The 18,202-nt window shown below is 44.4% G+C and overlaps 1 long non-coding RNA gene across 1 annotated transcript; it reads right to left on the bottom strand.

Annotated features, from left to right (window-relative positions):
- Positions 1-15,875: 15,875 nt before the first annotated feature.
- Positions 15,876-17,434, bottom strand: LOC140728777 (uncharacterized). Its single transcript, XR_012099183.1, has 3 exons — positions 17,331-17,434; positions 16,215-16,317; positions 15,876-15,972 (listed from the first exon to the last, which is right to left on the bottom strand). It is a non-coding gene; the product is annotated as an uncharacterized lncRNA (long non-coding RNA).
- Positions 17,435-18,202: the final 768 nt, after the last annotated feature.

The raw sequence follows: 18,202 nt of genomic DNA on the forward strand, positions 1-18,202 counted from the left end.
ACCCTTTCGTTCCTGAGATAATTCTCAATTACCTCCTCCGGAAAATGAAAACCTGGTAGCTCCAAGGGAGTGCTGTGTTATCAGAGGAGCTGCCCTTCAAAGAAGAATTTTGATCAGGCATCATGGCTGACATCAACGGCTACTCCCCAGATGCTCTGGTTTCCTGCCACATCCCAAACGCATGCAGGTAGGAAGGTTAATCGCCCCAGTGTGCAGGTGAGCAGCAGAACCTGCAAAGAATTGACAAGAATGTAGGAAGAACAGAAGGTGGGTTTAATATAGGATTAGTGTAGATAGGTCAATATCAATTCAATTGGCCAAAGGGCCTGTTTCAGTGTTGTGTCTCTCTATGAGGGGAGAATAAGGGGATATCTTATGGAGGTATACTAAATTATGAGGGTCCTGGATAGGGTAAACGCAAGCAGGTTTCCTCCCCTCATGTTGGGTCATAAAGTTCAGGGTGAAAGATGAAATACTTAAGGGGAATCTGAGGGTGAACCACTTCACTCAGAGGGCAGTGTGAATGTGGAATGAGCTGCCAGTGGAAGTGGTAGATGGGGATTCAATTTCCACATTTAACACAAGTTTGGATAGGTACATGGACAGGAGGGATTTGGAAGGTTAAGGTGCAGTTGCAGATAGATATTAAATATTTAATAATTAGCTTTATTTATCACAAGCTCATTGAAACCTAGGGAGAAATATGCTCTTTTGCATCAATCAAATCAGCAAGGATTTTATTGGGTAAGCTGTAAGTGCTGTCATGCTTCTGATGCCAAAATAGCATGCCCACCATAAGCTATGAACCTATGGTATTACAGGAAAGATTCTAGCATGAATAAAACAGTGATTGATTGGCAGGAGGCAAAGAGTGGGAGTAAAAAGAGCCTTTTCTGGTTGGCTCCCGATGACTAGTGGTGTTCCACAGGGGTCTGTGTTGGGGTCGATTCTTTTTACGTTATATGTCAATGATTTGGATGATGGAATTGATGGCTTTGTTGCAAAGTTTGCAGATGATATGAAGATGCAAGCAGCTTTGAGGAGGTAGAAAGGCTACAGAAGGACTTAGATAGATTAGAAGAAAGGCAATGAAGTAGCAGATGGACTATAGTGTCAGGAAGTGTATGGTCATTTCTCGTTGGTAGAAGAAATAAAAGTGTTGACTATTTTCTAAAAGGAGAGAAAATACAAAAAAAACTGAGGTGCAAGGAGACTTGGGAGCCCTTGTGCAGGATTCCCTAAAGGTTAATTTGCAGGTTGAGTCTGTGGTGAGGAGAGCAAATGCAATGTTAGCATTCATTTCAAGAGGATTAGAATATAAGAGCAAGGATGTAATGTTGAGACTTTATAAAACACTGGTGAGGCCTCACTTGGAGTATTGTGAGCATTTTGGGCCCCTTATGTTAGAGAGAATGTGCTGAAACTGGAGAGGGTTCAAAGGAGGTTCGCGAAAATGATTCTAGGTTGAATGGTTTGTCACATGAAGAGCGTTTGATGGTTCTGGGCCTGTGTTCACTGGAATTCAGAAGAATGAGGAGGGACCTCATTGAAACCTATCGAATAGAGAAAGGACTTGATAGAGTGGATATGGAGAGGATGTTTCCTATGGTGGAAGAGTCTAAGACCAGAGTACACAGCCTCAGAATAGAGGGGCATCCTTTCAGACCAGAGATGAGCAGGAATTTCTTTAGCCAGAGAGTGGTGAATCTGTGGAATTCTTTGCCACCAGCAGCTGTGGAGGCCAAATCCTTATGTATATTTAAGGTAGAGTTTGATAGAGTGGGAATAAAAGGAATGAAGAGATACAGGGAGAAGGAAGGAACTTGGTGCTGACAGGAAAAACTGGATCAGCCATGATTGAAATGGCAGACAGACTCAAAGGGCCAAATGGCCTAATTCTGCTCCTATTTCTTATGGTCTTATGATCCTAACCCATACATCTTTAAATTTTGGGAGGAAACGCACACGCTCACAAGGAGAGCATACAATCTTCTTAAAGACAGCAGTGAGAATCGAACCCCAATCTTACAGTTAATACTGTAAGCAATGCACTAACTGCTACACCACCATTCTAGGCAGGAGTTCAGGTTGGCAAGGACTAGATGGGCTGAAGGGCCTATTTTTGCATTGTAGTACCATATGTCTCAATGCTGACAGAAAAGATGCCACAGGAGCAGAACAAAGAAATACCTCCGATCAACCAAGTATGGTAGTATTTATCCCTGAATAAATAACACACATTATACTACTCAAAGTTCAAAGTAAATTTTTCAAAGTGTGTATATGTCACCATATGCTACTCTGACAGTTATTTCCTTGCAGGCATTTACATTCGAACAAAGAACAAACAATAGAATCAATGAAAAACTACACACAAAGACTGACAAACAGCCAATGTGCAAACGAAGTCTAAATGTGAAATGTGATATATACAGGTTGAGTACTTCTGATCCGAAATTCTTAGGGCAGGATGTGTTTCGGATTTCAGATTTTAGAATATATAATGACATAGCTTGGGATCACCATCATTTCTGACTCTGAATTTATGAGCTATCAGTAAGCAGTCTTTGCCTTACACATATGTACTGATGCCCCCTTCCAGCATGTTAGATATTCATCAGTGACAATCTCAGCAAATTCATCAATGAATTTCTCTACTGCTTCATGATCAGCAACACAAATCTTTAAAATCTAATGCCACACCTTTTCGTAAAATTTTGCTGAATATTCACAATTACGTTCAATTTTCAGTTTGCTATGAAAGATCTTTGTTTGTTTTGTGATCAGCCTGTCGTTAATGATACATGTTCTCTCTGATACAGACGAATCCACTCTTTCACTATATGATCAGCATCTTCATTTTTCACTTTATACAACATTTTTCTATTTTTCATTAACTTCCATTCATTACATATGAGTGGTCCCTTCTCAGAACTGCCTGTGATGTGCACAGTCCTGCGCATCCCCTGCAAACCTTCACAGTGCCATGTGCAATTTTTCATTTGTGACATCGTATCAGCATCCAAAAAATTTTTTAGATTTCTTAAGTTTTCGGATTTTGAAATTTCAGAATAATGGGTACGCAGCCTGTAGTGGTTTTCTGACCGCAAAATTATAAACAAAAGTGAATATCTTAACCTGCATCTGATACAGATAGCTAAGGGTACCCTCACTAATGGAAGGTTATACTATAGCCACCTACTCCTCAAAGGCTGGATCTCTTCCCTGTTTATCTTCCACAGCAAGTTTAGCTGCCAGTAACTGTTAATTGAGCAGTAAATCCCCCTTCCCTATCAAGGAAGAAATACTTCCAGCTAATAAAGCCACTTAAACATGGTCCATTTATTTTTAATGACACATGTTTAAATTCAGACAAAATTATTAAAACACATTTAAATCTCAGAGGTTTACTATCTTATAAAATATTTCCAAATTACAGATGATTTCCAGAACACAGGGACAATTCCTATAAGCTAAAAATACATATTTATGCATTGCAGACAAACGAATCATCTGTCACAGAAATCAAAGGCAGAGGAAATGGATTCTAGTCACACAGTCTTGTTGTTATTCTTCTTGCTCTTCCGTGACCATTCCTAACAAGCCTGACTGCTCTCTACATTTATACTGTTTTTCTGCCGCTTGGGAAACTTCACATGCATGAGATATTTTTTCAGATACTTTTTACACAAATAGTTTAAAAACTTCTGGAGACTGACTTCCCAGATTCCCGTAAGTAATGCTATAAAGCTGACTCTTAAATATCCAACTATTAATAGAACAATTATTTGATGCACTAAATGATAGCATCAACCTGGTATGCAAGCTTCTTTGAACTAAATAACTTATCCAGCATAGGCTGCTTTGAAACAAGCCAATTAACATAACCCATTTTTCTTACACTGCATTCTTGAGTTGTCAACCCAAGTGCTGTAGGGCTGCGTCATGTGTTCTATAGACAGTGCTGTTTGTTCCCAAAATGGTCCTTTTGACTTCAGACTAATTATTGCTTGCCATTTACTTTAATAACTGAAGACTGGCTCCTGTTTATGACAAGAAGCTCAACAAAGAATATTAGCTGGAAGCTTAACTTACCCAAAATGACAAATGTCAGCTGCTATGTTAGAAAGCTGAGTTTGGCAAAAAGAAATGGAACAGAAAATCTCCATCTCGGCAAGTACAAAATAAATAAATGAACAAATAATATTGAGAACATGAGTTGTCAAGTCCTTGAAAGTGAGCAAGAAATAGTCAGTCGGATGAATTTATTGGGCAGAGTTCCCATAGAATTTGTCGATGTTTCAGGTTGGGACCCTGCATTAGGACTGAGCTTGCTGCAAGTTAGCTGCAACATTTCCTGCATTGCAGAGTTTCTTCATTGGATGTGAAGGGTTGTGAACCTTAAGGTCATGATTTCATGAGGGTGATAAAAATCGGAAAGCCCACAAATGGCCCCACTTTCCGAAGAGGCTGAAGAGACCTGGACTGTGCCCATCCATTCTCGCATCATTCTACAGATGCTCAGCAAAGATCATCCTAACAAGCTGCTTCACTGCTTGGTGCAGAAACTTCCCCGTGGAGCACAAAGGAGGCTCTACAACAGTCAAAAAGTAGTCAAAACTGTCAACACATCACAGGCAGGAACCTATCTGACTGAAAAAGAGCCAGTAACATCATGGAGGATCCCACCCACCTTGCTCATGGTCTGTTAGTCCCACTCCCATTAGGGAGGAGGCTATGTAGCATCCACTCCAGGACTACCAGACTCAAAAACAGTTACTTTCCCCAAGCAGTGAGGCTGATCAACACCTCCACCCACTAACTCACCCCTCCACACCCCCCCACCTCCAATACTTTTCCTGTCAGTCGCCTTACAGACAGACAGACAGACAGACATACTTTATTGATCCCGAGGGAAATTGGGTTTTGTTACAGTTGCACCAACCAAGAATAGTGTAGAAATATAGCAATATAAAACCATAAATAATTAAATAATAATAAGTAAATTATGCCAAGTGGAAATAAGTCCAGGACCAGCCTATTGGCTCAGGGTATCTGACACTTCGAGGCAGGAGTTGTAAAGTTTGATGGCCATAGGCAGGAATTACTTCCTATGATGCTCAGTGTTGCATCTCGGTGGAATGAGACTCTGGCTGAATGTACTCCTGTGCCTAACCAGTACATTATGGAGTGGATAGGAGACATTGTCCAAGATGGCATGCAATTTGGACAGCATCCTCTTTTCAGACACCACCATCAGAGAGTCCAGTTCCACCCCCACAACATCATTGGCCTTACGAATGATTTTGTTGATTCTTTTGGTGTCTGCTACCCTCAGCCTGCTGCCCCAGCACACAACAGCAAACATGATAGCACTGGCCACCACAGACTTGTAGAACATCCTCAGCATCGTCTGGCAGATGCTAAAGGACCTCAGTCTCCTCAGGAAATAGAGACAGCTCTGACCCCTCTTGTAGACAGCCTCAGTGTTCTTTGACCAGTCCAGTTTATTGTCAATTCATATCCCCAGGTATTTGTAATCCTCCACCATGTCCACACTGACCCCTTGGATGGAAACAGGGATCACTGCTGCCTTAGCCCTCCTCATGTCCACCACCAGCTCCTCAGTCTTTTTCACATTAAGCTGCAGATGATTCTGCTCACACCATGTGACAAAGTTTCCCACCGTAGCCCTGTACTCAGCCTCATTTCCCTTGCTGATGCATCCAACTATGGCAGAGTCATCAGAGAACTTTTGGTGTCCATACTTTACGTATGGACACTCCTGTGCCAAGCATCACTTTATGGGCATACAATCAATTTATGTACATAAGCTATCTTATATATTTATATTTATTCTGTTTTTTCATTATTATTGTGTTCTTTTTCTTGTTGTGATTTATTTTGAGCTATATTGTTTTCTGAATAACAATGATTTCATTCTCATTTACACTGTGTGCTGGAAATGACATTAAACAGTCTTGAATCTTGTGTACTGTATAAACATCGCTCTTCCCTTGCATTGTGAAAGGCCATTCAACTTGAGACAAGTTGGCCACAAGGTTGCCCTACTTGTCATGTGTGTTTCAATCCTGCAGACACCATCTGGAAATCATTTTAACGGGAATAATTATGTGGCTGCTGGTTTGATCACACAGTCACACAGACAAAATGCTGGAGGAGCTCAGCAATAAACACAAACACTTGATCTCCCAAACCACCTTGCCGTGGGCCTTGCACATTCTGCCTGCATTGTTTGATGTTGTGGACATTCTGGCTAGCCTATTCAGCCTGTCCTGTCTCCTTGCCTTTGTCTCAGCCAGCCTTGTCTACCTACTACCCCATCCAGGTTCGTTGGTCTCTGTGAAGATTTCAACCACCACTTCTAATCAATGGCCATGGTTTCCCACTCATAAACCGAATGTGATCGAGTTTATAATTGATTTCTATTAGCTCAGCAACATACACTACAGACCACATCCTGCACTACCAAGCACTTGTCTCTCTTTTTTTTCATATTCATGACTTGTTTCGCACTTTTGCTTCACGGTTTTGTATTTATTTATTTAATTTCAGGTGCCTCGTGGAACAGGTCCATCTGCCCAACAATCTGCACCACCCATAACTCACCTATTTAACTCCGGTTTAATCACAGGACAATTGACAATGACCAATTAACCTTCTAACCGGTACATCTTTGGACTGAGGGATGAAATTAGAGCACCTGGAGGAAAGCCACGCAGTCACGATGAGGGCAGCATGGTACCGTTGTGGTTAGCACAACGCTTTCCAGTGCATGTGACCTGGGTTCAGTTCCCGCCACTGCCTGTAAGGTGTTTGTACATTCTCCCCGTGACCGCCTGCGTTTCTCCGGGTGCTCCGGTTTCCTCCCACAGTCCAAAGACATACCGGTTGGTAGGTGAATTGGTCATTGTAAATTGTCCCGTGAATAGGCTCGGGTTGCAGGGTCGCATGGCTCAAAGGGTAGGAAGGGCCTATTCCATGCTGTATCTCAGTAAATGATTTTAAAAGTTTTAAAAAATCATAAAATGCTAATTAAGTAAACAGATAGATAAATACATATATAAGTAATACCAAGAACATGAGTTGTAGAGTCCTTGAAAGTGAGTCCATGAGTTGTGGAATCAATTCGATATTGTGGTGAGTGATGTTATCCAGTTTGGTTCAGGAGCCTGATGGTTGAAGGGGGAGTAACTGCTCCTGAACCTGGTGGTGTGGGACTTAAGGCCCCTGTGCCTCCTTCTCAGTTACACCAGTGAGCAGAGAGCATGGCCTGGATGGTGGGGATCCATGGTGGACACTGCTTTCTCGTGGCAGTGCTCTTTGTGGATGTGTTCAGTGGTGGAGAGGGCCTTATCTGTAATGGGTGTAAGAAACCTCGTCAGACTGCCACAATGACTGAAGTCAGAATTCACCAGATGTCAAAGTACTCGTCAACCATATGAGAAAAAAAAACAAAACAGCAATTTAAGATGAACTCCCCAGATGAAGTTAATAAATGTACATTTGTAACATGTTGACATGGTTTCTAAGCAAGGGAGTTTTAAAGTCCTTGTTATATTTAGCACTTCTCTGCATTACATGCCATCTGGCAAGACACAGTTTCAGCACATCATTCCGCAAAGCCCACTGCACAATAAGCAAATGAAAGATAATTCTTGACAGGAAACCATCCTGGCTTCTATGAGCAACACAATCAGGTCCCCAAGGAAATGCCACAGCATGACAGAGGGAGATAATGTTTGATTTAACACTGCAGGATTTGTTTGCAAATCAATACTAACAAAAGCTGTGGCTGAAACGTGTTTTACGGTTTCGTGTGTGTTTCATAATCTACCTCAGGACACCCAAGCAGAGAAACAATAAGAGGGCAACAAATGTTGTTATCTATTCTTAACGTTCAAAAGCTCCTGAAATGCTAAACTGGAAATTCTGTCACTCACTGACAGAAATTCTGTCACTCACCAACAGAAATTCTGTCACTCACCAACAGAAATTCTCAATGGCTTTTGGAATTAATATACTATGGAACTGACTTTTGGCAGAGTAGATGGGTCCATTCAATGCCGCTATGTGCTCTTTGCAATAGTTTGATGAAGCTGTAGCTGACAACCTTTTATACTTTGACTGAGTCCATAGGAGCAGAATTGGCCATTTCGCCCACTGATTCTGCTCCGCCTTCCTTCGTGGCTGATTTATGATCTCTCTCAACACCATTCTCCAGTCTTTTCCACGTAACCTTTGACACTCTTACTAGTAAAGAACTTAACAAAGGCCCTATGTTTGGTTTAACTATACCCAATGACTTGGCCTCCACAGATTCAACACCCTCAAGCTAAAGAAATTCCTCTTCATCTCTGTCCCTAAAGTGATGACCTTGTATTCTCAGGCTGTGCCCTATGGTCCCAGACTCCCCCACTATAGGAAACATCCTCTCCACCTCCACTCTATCTAGGCCTTCCAATATTCAGTAAGTTTCAATGAGATCCCCTCCCCTCAATCTTCTACAGTCCGGTGAGTAAAGGCTCATAATCTCCTCGTAAGTCTTCAGCCTCCTCACTGTGATATAGAAAACAGTGCACGTCTGATTCCAATACGAGCTTTATATCGTACCATCACTGAGTCAAGTTACTACCCCTTTCCCAACACCATCTTGCCTAGGATGCTTCCTCTATTCTCCTCCTACCCTCCCACCAGGGGTTCTGTCATTTTTTTTAAACTCTGAAGGATTCAAGATTGTTTAATGCCATGTCCAGTACACAAGTGTAATGAAATCAATTTTACTCTGAATCTGATGCAGCACAAGATAAAACCACATTAAGATAAAGAATGCGTTGATAATAAAAACACAATAAATTTTAACACAGAGAGTGGTGAATCTGTGGAATTCTCTGCCACAGGAAACAGTTGAGGCCAGTTCATTGGCTATATTTAAGAGGAAGTTAGATATAGCCCTTGTGGCTAAAGAGATCGGGGGTATGGAGAGAAGGCAGGTACAGGGTTCTGAGTTGGATGATCAGCCATGATCATACTGAATGGCGGTGCAGGCTCGAAGGGCTGAATGGCCTACTCCTGCACCTATTTTCTATGTTTCTATAAGATAGCTTATGTACATAAGGTGATTCTGACAGGAAATGATAAAGTAATGGTGGTTGGGGGTGTGGAGGGGTGGGTTAGTGGATGGAGGCATTGATCTGCCTTACTGCTTAAGGAAAGCAATGTTTTTGAGTCTGGTGGTCCTGGAATAGATGCTACGTAACCTTCTTCCTCTCGGGAATGGGACGAACTACCCATGAGCAGGGTGGGTGAGAATCCTTCATGACGTTACTGGCCCTTTTCTGGCCTAATTCTGAATTTGTCCTTGATGGCGGATGGGCTGGAGTCTATGATGCATTGGGCGGTTTTGACTACCCGCTGTTGAGCCTTCCCGTCCCCTGTCCTGCAGTTTCGAAACCATGCAGTGCTGCAGCTTTTGGTAGGAAGCTCTCCACTGGGCATGTCAGGAGGGGCCGGATGGACCCAAACGCAGGACGCAGGCACTGAAGTACTAGGGGGAGGACAGGATGGGGATGCCATGGCACTTAAGGGTAGCTGGGGTTCAGGCAGATAGAGTTCAGGCAGGCGGAGCAGCTCCCGAAGTTCCGGCAGGCAGAGCAGCTCCCGAAGTTCCGGCAGGCGGAGCAGAGTGGCTCCCGAAGTTCCGGCAGGCGGAGCAGCTCCCGAAGTTCCGGCAGGCGGAGCAGAGTGGCTCCCGAAGTTCCGGCAGGCGGAGCAGCTCCCGAAGTTCCGGCAGGCGGAGCAGAGCGGCTCCCGAAGTTCGAAGTCAGGTAGGCAGGCTCCCGGGATTCAGGCAAGCAGGTCCCCGAGTTCAGGCAGGCAGACAGACATGTCCCCAGGGTTCAGGGTTCAGGCAGGCAGACAGGTCCCCGGGGTTCAGGGTTCAGGCAGGCAGACAGGTCCCCGGGGTTCAGGCAGGCAGGCAGGTCCCCGAGTTCAGGCAGGCAGGTCCCCGAGTTCAGGCAGGCAGGCAGACATGTCTCCAGGGTTCAGGGTTCAGGCAGGCAGACAGGTCCCCGGGGTTCAGGGTTCAGGCAGGCAGACAGGTCCCCGGGTTCAGGCAGGCAGGTCCCCGGGTTCAGGCAGGCAGGCAGACATGTCCCCAGGGTTCAGGGTTCAGGCAGGCAGACATGTCCCCGGGTCCAGGCAGGCAGGCAGACAGGTCCCCGGGTTCAGGCAGGCAGGCAGAGCAGAGCGGCTCCCAGGGTTCAGGCGGGATGGCTCCCAGCGTTCAGGCAGGCAGAGCGGAGCGGCTCCCGAAGTTAGAGTTCAGGTAGGCAAGCTCCCGGGGTTCAGGCAGGCAGGCAGACAGACAGGTCTAGGTGGCGATAGGCTAGCAGAGAGCCCTCCCTGGGCGGGCCGCATGTATCCCAGGTAGGGGCGCCTCCCAGGCGGAAACACCGGAGGCCTGGGCACGACGCGGACCCCTAGGCGGGTGTGGGGCACTATCCCAGGGTTTGGGCGGAAGAGAAGGAGGGGGCAGAACCCCCGCCGGGCCACGGCGGGTCGGCCCGATCCACCCGACAGAGGCAAGGGATAGGAACAGGCAGAGGTCCAAATTGACCAACATAACAGCCATGACAACGGGAAATTCGGAAACGGCCAGCAGACAGCGCGACCGCGCGAAAAACAAAACCGAGCGGAGAAGCGGGACCAGCGCTTGGGAAGAAAGGTGGGAGAGCGGACCAACTTGGCAGTACTGCTCCGGGCAGAGAAGCATGATGAAGAATAGGTCTGAGCCCGGGCGGGATAACAGAATGCAGAGACGAGTTCGGAGCCGGCGGAGAAACAGAACAAAACGACCACCCGCCTGGTCCCAGTCCCAAGGCCCCTTATAAACACCTGCAGCTCAATGAGTTACAGGTGTGCCTCCTTGAACCAGGAGGGTCCTAACTAGATCACTGGTGACGGGAGGAACAACTGCAGGACCCGGAGTCCGGAGCCCCCGGACCGGATCAAAACCCGGAATGCGGCTCCGGACCGGACCCTGACAGGGCGTCTGTAGTCTAGATGTGCACAGTCCAGCTCTCTTCAGCCTCCTCAGACAGCAGACAGTTCAGTGAGCTGTCCGAATTGTGCATAATCTGTTCAGGGATGATGAGAGGTTGTGTGAGATGTGGACTCCCAGGAATTTGAAACTGCTCACAGTTTCCAATATAAGGACATGTGTAAGTGAAGCACGTTTCTCTGAAGTCGATAACCATCTCCTTTGTCTTGTTGACACTGAGGAAGAGGTGATTTGCCTGGCACCAGGCATCGAGCTCCTCCACCTCTTCTCTGTAGGCTTGCTCACCATTGCTGATCATTGGCAAGCTTAACTATGTAGTTACTCAGACAATCGCCTTGCTCACTTCTGTAGTTGACACAGGGACACACCACACAGGGAGTAGTGGGTACCAGGGGTGGTGGTAGAGACAGATACATTAGGGATATTTAAGAAACTCTTAAATAAGCACATGGATGATAGAAAAATGGGCTACGTGGGAGAGAAAGGTTAGATTGATCTACTGCATAGATTGATCATCTGCAGATTTTCTTTTGCTTGTGATTAGATTGATCTCAGTTGGTTAAAAGGTTGGCACAATATCGTGGGCCCACATACCTGTGCTCTGCTGTACGGCTCCATGTCCTGTGTTCTGTCAGCCTCCCTCTCCAACCTGCCAGCTCCTGCTTCACAGCTCCAGAAGCCCAGGTTCAATCCCGACCTCCGGTGCTGTCGTGCGTGGAGTTCGCAGGGTCTCCCTATGACCACATGGGTATCCTCCAGTTTCCTCACAACTTCCAAAGACAATGGTTGGTAGGATAATTGGGGCACTTCAAACTGACCTTAGAGTGTCAGTGACTGGTAAAATCTAGGGAGAGCTGAGAAAATGAAATGGATTAGTGGTTCCTTAAGGTTGTTAGAGCAGGGGTGGTAATGAAGACAAGATCCCACTACCTATTAAATGCTTCCAATGGCTCAAATAGCCTCTGACAACCAAGTCCTGCTCCTAGCCTTTACGTGTGGCTTAGCTGCTAAACCCAGCAGGACAATTTCTACTGACAGGAGAAGGGGCAAAGGTAGGTTACTGGCACCTTAAAACCAGTCGTTTCGGGCAGATGGGGCTCGTCAGCTGTGGTTGGCAGCTCATCTAGGAGAATGAAAACTCTGATCTCAAGCTTCTGCTGTCTTGCGGTTGTACCCACACATGGGGAAGGCTTCGGGAGTTCATAAGGCAGTCCTACGTTGAGTTCAGTGCTGACTGGCACCAAACCCTATCGGTCTCTGCTGTTCCTTTACATTCATCAGCTGTGTGGAGAGAGGGAGCCTGCCGCATGGGCACCAGCTCGCTCTGCCCTGACTTGCATGCCATTTTGCACATCACGTAGACACCTGGGACGCTCAACCAACAAAGGGCGTCAAGGTGGGATTAGTCAAGGGGGTTCCAGATGTCAGCATGAACTGATAGGCTGAAAGGCCTGTTTCTATGGTATGTCTCTGTGGTAAACTAAAGTCAAGTCAAGTCAAGTCAACTTTTATTGTCATTTCGACCATAACTGCTGGTACAGTGCATAGTAAAAATGAGACAACGTTTTTCAGGACCATGGTTTACAAGACACAGTACAAAAAACTAGACTGAACTATGTAATTAAAAAAAACACAGAGAAAGCTATACTAGACTACAGATCTACACTGCACTGCATAAAGTGCACAAAAACAGTGCAGGCATGTATACCTGTATACATATGTATACCTGTCTGGACACTCCCCTCTGCTGATTGCTCCTGTGGCTCCTCCCACAGACCCCTGTATAAAGGCAATTGGGGCACTGCTCCTCCCTCAGTCTCCAAGATGTCGCGCTCCCTTTTGCTGCTAATAAAAACCTATCATTCACTTCCAGTGTCCGAGAGTTATTGATGGTGCATCAGTCTCTGTAAATCTCTCTTTAAAAACTCCAATCTTTGGTTATCAAAATTCAGTGGCTTCCTCCCTCCTCACATAAAACAGGAGTAGGCTGTTTGCACATCTAGTCCATAACAAGCTGTTATTCTGCCTAGTCTCATCAACCCACACCTGGGCCATAGCCCTCCATAACCTTCCCATCTACATACTTATCCAAACTTCTCTCTAACTGTTGAAATTAAACTCCCACCCACCATTTCTGCTTACAGCTCATTCCACATTCAAAGTTCAAAGTAAATTTATCATCAAAGTGCATATATGTCACCATATACAATCTTCTGAGTGAAGAAGTTCCCCCTCAGGTTCCCCTTAAAAGTTTCACCTGTCACCCTTAATCTTTGACCTCTAGTTGTAAATTCCCCCAAACTCAGTGGGAAAAGTCTGTTTGCATTAAACCCATCTATATATCCTTCATAATTATGTACACATTTATCAAATCTCCCCTCATTCTTGTGGTGAACTACATATACACATATACCTGTCTGGACACGCCCCCTGATGACTGCTCCTATGGCTCCTCCCACAGACCCCTGTATAAAGGTGATGAAAGTCTGAGCCCGGCCTCTCAGTCTCCAGGATGTAGTATGGTGGTCACTCACTGCTTGTTCCTTCTTCCAGTCAATAAAAGCCGATACCTCGCTTTTACGTCTCAGAGTGAGTTATTGATGGTGCATCAATTCTCCTACACTCTGGGGAATGAAGTCCTAACCTATTCAATCTTTCGCTATAACTAAGGGCCCCAAGTCCTAGCAACATCCTTGTAACTTTTTTTTTCATCTGGACAGGCTTTTTTATTTGTGACTGGAATTATACCTACTCCATTCAAGCTGATATTGAAGCAACACACACAAAATTCTGGAGGAACTCAGCACGCCAGGCTGCACCTATGGGAAAGAGTGTAGTCAATGACTCGGGTTTCCGCCCAAAATGTCACCTGTACTCTTTTCCATCAATGCCACCAGGCTGCCTCCAGCATTTTGTCTGTGCTGCTTAGATTCCCAGCATCTGCAGATTTTCTCTTGTTTGTGAAAGCTGACATCGATAAATGTTCGAATACTAAGTGGATCAGAGGATTCGAGAAAACTTTAAAAAGGTAGAAGCTCAGATTTGACCTCAGTCACATGTTATTATTTAAAGGAAAAGCAAAAGGAAAAGTCCTTCTTTTTGCCCCTATTGTACTAACTCCTCAAAGAATATTAAAAAATTATATTCTAGTCAGCATTTCTTCCTGTGCACATGCTGGTGGCTTGTATTTCCTTTGTTGCAAAGGTGACTTGCATTTAAAGGATGTAAGATGGTTTCCTGCCTTACCAATGATATCCACATCCAATCAAAAAACATCCAACTCCATTACAGGAACAACCCTTTCCCCCATTGAGGACATCTTCAAGAGCCGGTGCCTTAAGAAGGACCCTCACTGTCTGGAACGTACCCTCTTCTCATTACTACTATCAGTGAGGAGTTACTGGAGCCTGAAGACACACACTCAACATTTTAGAAACAGCTTCATTCCCTCTGTCATCAGATCTCTGAACAGTCCATAACCCCATAAGCACCACCTCACTATTCCTCCTTTGATTTATTTATTTTGTATTGTAACTTATAGTCATTTTTTTTATCTTACACTGTACCGCTGCCACAAAACAACATATTTTACAACATATTTCAGTGATAATAAAGTTCAAAGTTGAAACTAAATTTTATTATCAAAGTACTTTTAGAACATATACTACCCAGAGATTCATTTTCCTTGCAGGCATTCACAGGAAAACAAAGGAATACAATGGAATCAGTGAAAAACTAGATCGGCAAGCAGCCAATGTGCAAAAGAAGATAAACTGCAAATAAATAGATAGATAGTTAATACTGAAAACATGAGCTGTAGAGTCCTTGAAAGTGAGTCCATAGGATGTGGAATCATTTCAGAGTTTAGGAAAGTGAAGTTATCTATGCTGGTTCGGTGAGGAAGTCAAGGATCTAGTTGCACAGAGAGGCATCAAGTCTTGGAGCTGAGCCTACTGATTAGTTTTGAAGGGCGTAAAACTGATTCTGATTCTGAAATAATAGACATGACTGATAAGGATGTGGCTCTGAAAAGCAGGTTAAAGAGCCTGACATACGCTTTAAAAATCCAGTTCACCCTGAGAGTTCTGTGGAGGAAGGGAGAGAGCTGAGAATCACAATTCAGGGGAAATGTCACAGTGTAAATGGCGAAACCACCATATGTGGTCTTAAGGGAACACTGACACATTGTCGGCCTGGCCCAGACGGTCAGAGGCCAGCTCGGCAGAACACTTGGCTGCTTGGAAAGATAAGAGTGTCAGAAGGCGGCAATCTGCAGATAATGCACAGGAACTTGCTGGGAGCAAGGGATGCCCTGCGAAACACCACAGATTGCGGAAGAATTTATGGCACTCCTTTGTTGACCTTGCAAAAATGGCATCTTGCCCTGAAGCTCCCGGTGATTTTCACCAAGCTGCTGCATTTGCACATTAATTGTCTATTAAACTCGCAGCAGAAAGTTAAATCTTGCAATTAGCAGCATAAGTACCCATAATGATATAATAACTAACAATCATCCCCTCTGATCCAGAAAGTGAACAATTACATTGTGTGGAACCTCATTGCTTTAATTGTGAATGCTTAAGGTGACTTTGAAAATGTAAGATTTTTACCTTTCCCTTTTGCTTTACCTTGCTTAATCCAATTTATCAATTCTGCCCTTTATTTTTCTTTCTGTTCCAGATATGACAATGAATTCACTCATTAATGAAATCTCAGTTTTAAAATTAGCTTTATTTGTCACATGTACATTGAAACATTAAATGCGCCATTTGTATCATCGTTTGTGGTGTACTGGGGGTAGCCAGTAGATGTCGCCACCTTTCCAGCACCAACATAGCACGCCCACAACCATTTTCCTGGAATGTCTAAGGACTACAGCACACTCCCTACAGTGCAAGATTAAAGATTAGCTTTAGTTATTACATGTACATCAAAATATCAAGATATACAGTCACAAGCATCTTTTGTATTGAAGAAGTGCTTGGGGCAGCCCACAAGGGTCACCCTGCCTCTGGCGTCAGCAGAGAATGCCTGCAACATATCGATCCTATCCTGTACATTTTGTTTGGAACGTGGGAGGATACCAGATCACCCAGAGCAAGCCCACATAGTTATGGGGAGAACATACCATGACTTCTTACAGACAGCCATCGAATTTGGTTCAGCTTAATATCAGAGAACGCATTTAGTATGGAAGCTGAGATTCTTACTCTTCACAGGCATCCATGAAACTGAAAAAAATCCAAAGAATGAATGACAGAAGCATTAGAACCTCCAATACCCCTCCCCCTCCCACCCACAAGCTGCAACAAAAGCATCAACCCTCCCTCCTTGCTCCAGCAAAAGCCCCCCCCCCCCCATAACCCCACCATGAAAGCAATAGCAAAGCTCCCAAGAGAAACAATGATCCAAAGAACTACTGTCCATCCCAACACTGACATCTCAGACAGGCTCACTCTCACTAGTGAGGGAGAGAGAGAGATCGCTTCTGCAACGAACAAGAGCCGGAGACCAGCAGCTCGGTTACAATCTACTGTGCTCAGATCTTCCCATCACTGGTGCTGTACAGCATTACACTAATGTACTGCCTCATATAAATTCTGCCTTTAACTCCTTGGGTTAAAGAGTGAGGCTGATGGCTCCAGCATCCAGCAAGCCCAGTTCCTATATATTGTCCTATTACCAAGTTACGAGTCAAACAAATTTGTCTTCAAAAAAGCAGTAAAACTTAAAAGAAACAGACATTTCAAACTCATGGGAAATACCAGAAGTTATCCGGTTCCAGAAAGTAGAAATGTGCCCTATTATGTTCTTGAGTAAATGTGATCTCACAAATTTCACGTCACATGCCGGTGGTAATAAATCTGATTCTGATTTGGATCTATTTTCTGTAATGCTCATGGTCCCTGCTACAGCTTGAGTTTCCACTTGTTCTATAACGTAATTCAACTTCACAAATGTGAAAAACATAGCACTGTTAATTTGCAATTGCTCTATATAGTCTGGATGAAACATTTTTCTTTAATGATCATTAAAATTTAATAGCTCCTTTCAATTATATCATTTCTCTGTTGATTATAGGGAAGTCTTGACACTTTTAATTCCTGTTTATGATTTTACAGCAAAGCAAATCAATATGCAATTTGTGATTCTTTAACATAACTGCCCTTCAAAGACATTTCAAAGTATTTTATTTATTTTTATTTTTATTTAAAGATAAACCACGGAACAGGTTGAGCCATACCTCCTAGCAAACCACCTACTTAATTGAGCAGTCAATGTTTCCATGGATACTGCCTGACCTGCTGAGTTCCTCCAGCGTGTTGTACGTGTTGCTTTGACCCCAGCATCTGCAGAGTACTTTGCGTTCACCTATTTAATCCCAGCCTAATCACAGGACAATTTACAAAGTCCAATTAATTGACCAGCTGGTACAACTTTGGACTATGGGAGGAAACTGAAGTGCCCAGAGGAAACTCTCAAGATTACAGGGAAAACGTACAAATACCTTACAGAGGCTGCCAGAACTGAACACTGAACTCCGGAATGCCCTGAGGTATAATAGTTTTGCACTAACCACTACATCACTGTAGCGCCGTTTCAATGATTAGCTCCAAAGAAACTTGCCACACACTTGGTCATTAGAAATGAAACAGGGTCATAGGGTCATAAAATCATACGACATGGCACAGGGCCTACAACCCAAATGGTCGAAGCTAAAATTCTAAATTTCAGTCATTTACCATGGATTTCTACAGGTGAACCATGGAGAGCATTCTAACTGGCTGCATCAGCGTCTGGTATGGGGGGGGGGGGAGGGGGAGGGGGGCTACTGCACAGGATTGAAGCAAGCTGCAGGGAGTGGTAAACTTAGTCAGCTCCATCGTGTGTACTAGTCACCATGGTATCCAAGACATCTTCAAGGAGCAAACAGGCGGCGTCCATCATTAAGGACCCCCATCACCCAGGACTTCCCTCTTCTCATTGTTACCATCAGGAAGGAGGTACAGAAGCCTGAAGGCACAGACTCAGCAACTCAAGGACAGCTTCTTCCTCTCTGCCATCCGATTTCTGAATGGACATTGAACCCATGAACACTACCTCACTACTTCTTTA

The sequence above is a fragment of the Hemitrygon akajei genome, chromosome 6, assembly GCF_048418815.1.
Source record: "Hemitrygon akajei chromosome 6, sHemAka1.3, whole genome shotgun sequence".
Lineage (NCBI taxonomy): Eukaryota > Metazoa > Chordata > Chondrichthyes > Myliobatiformes > Dasyatidae > Hemitrygon > Hemitrygon akajei.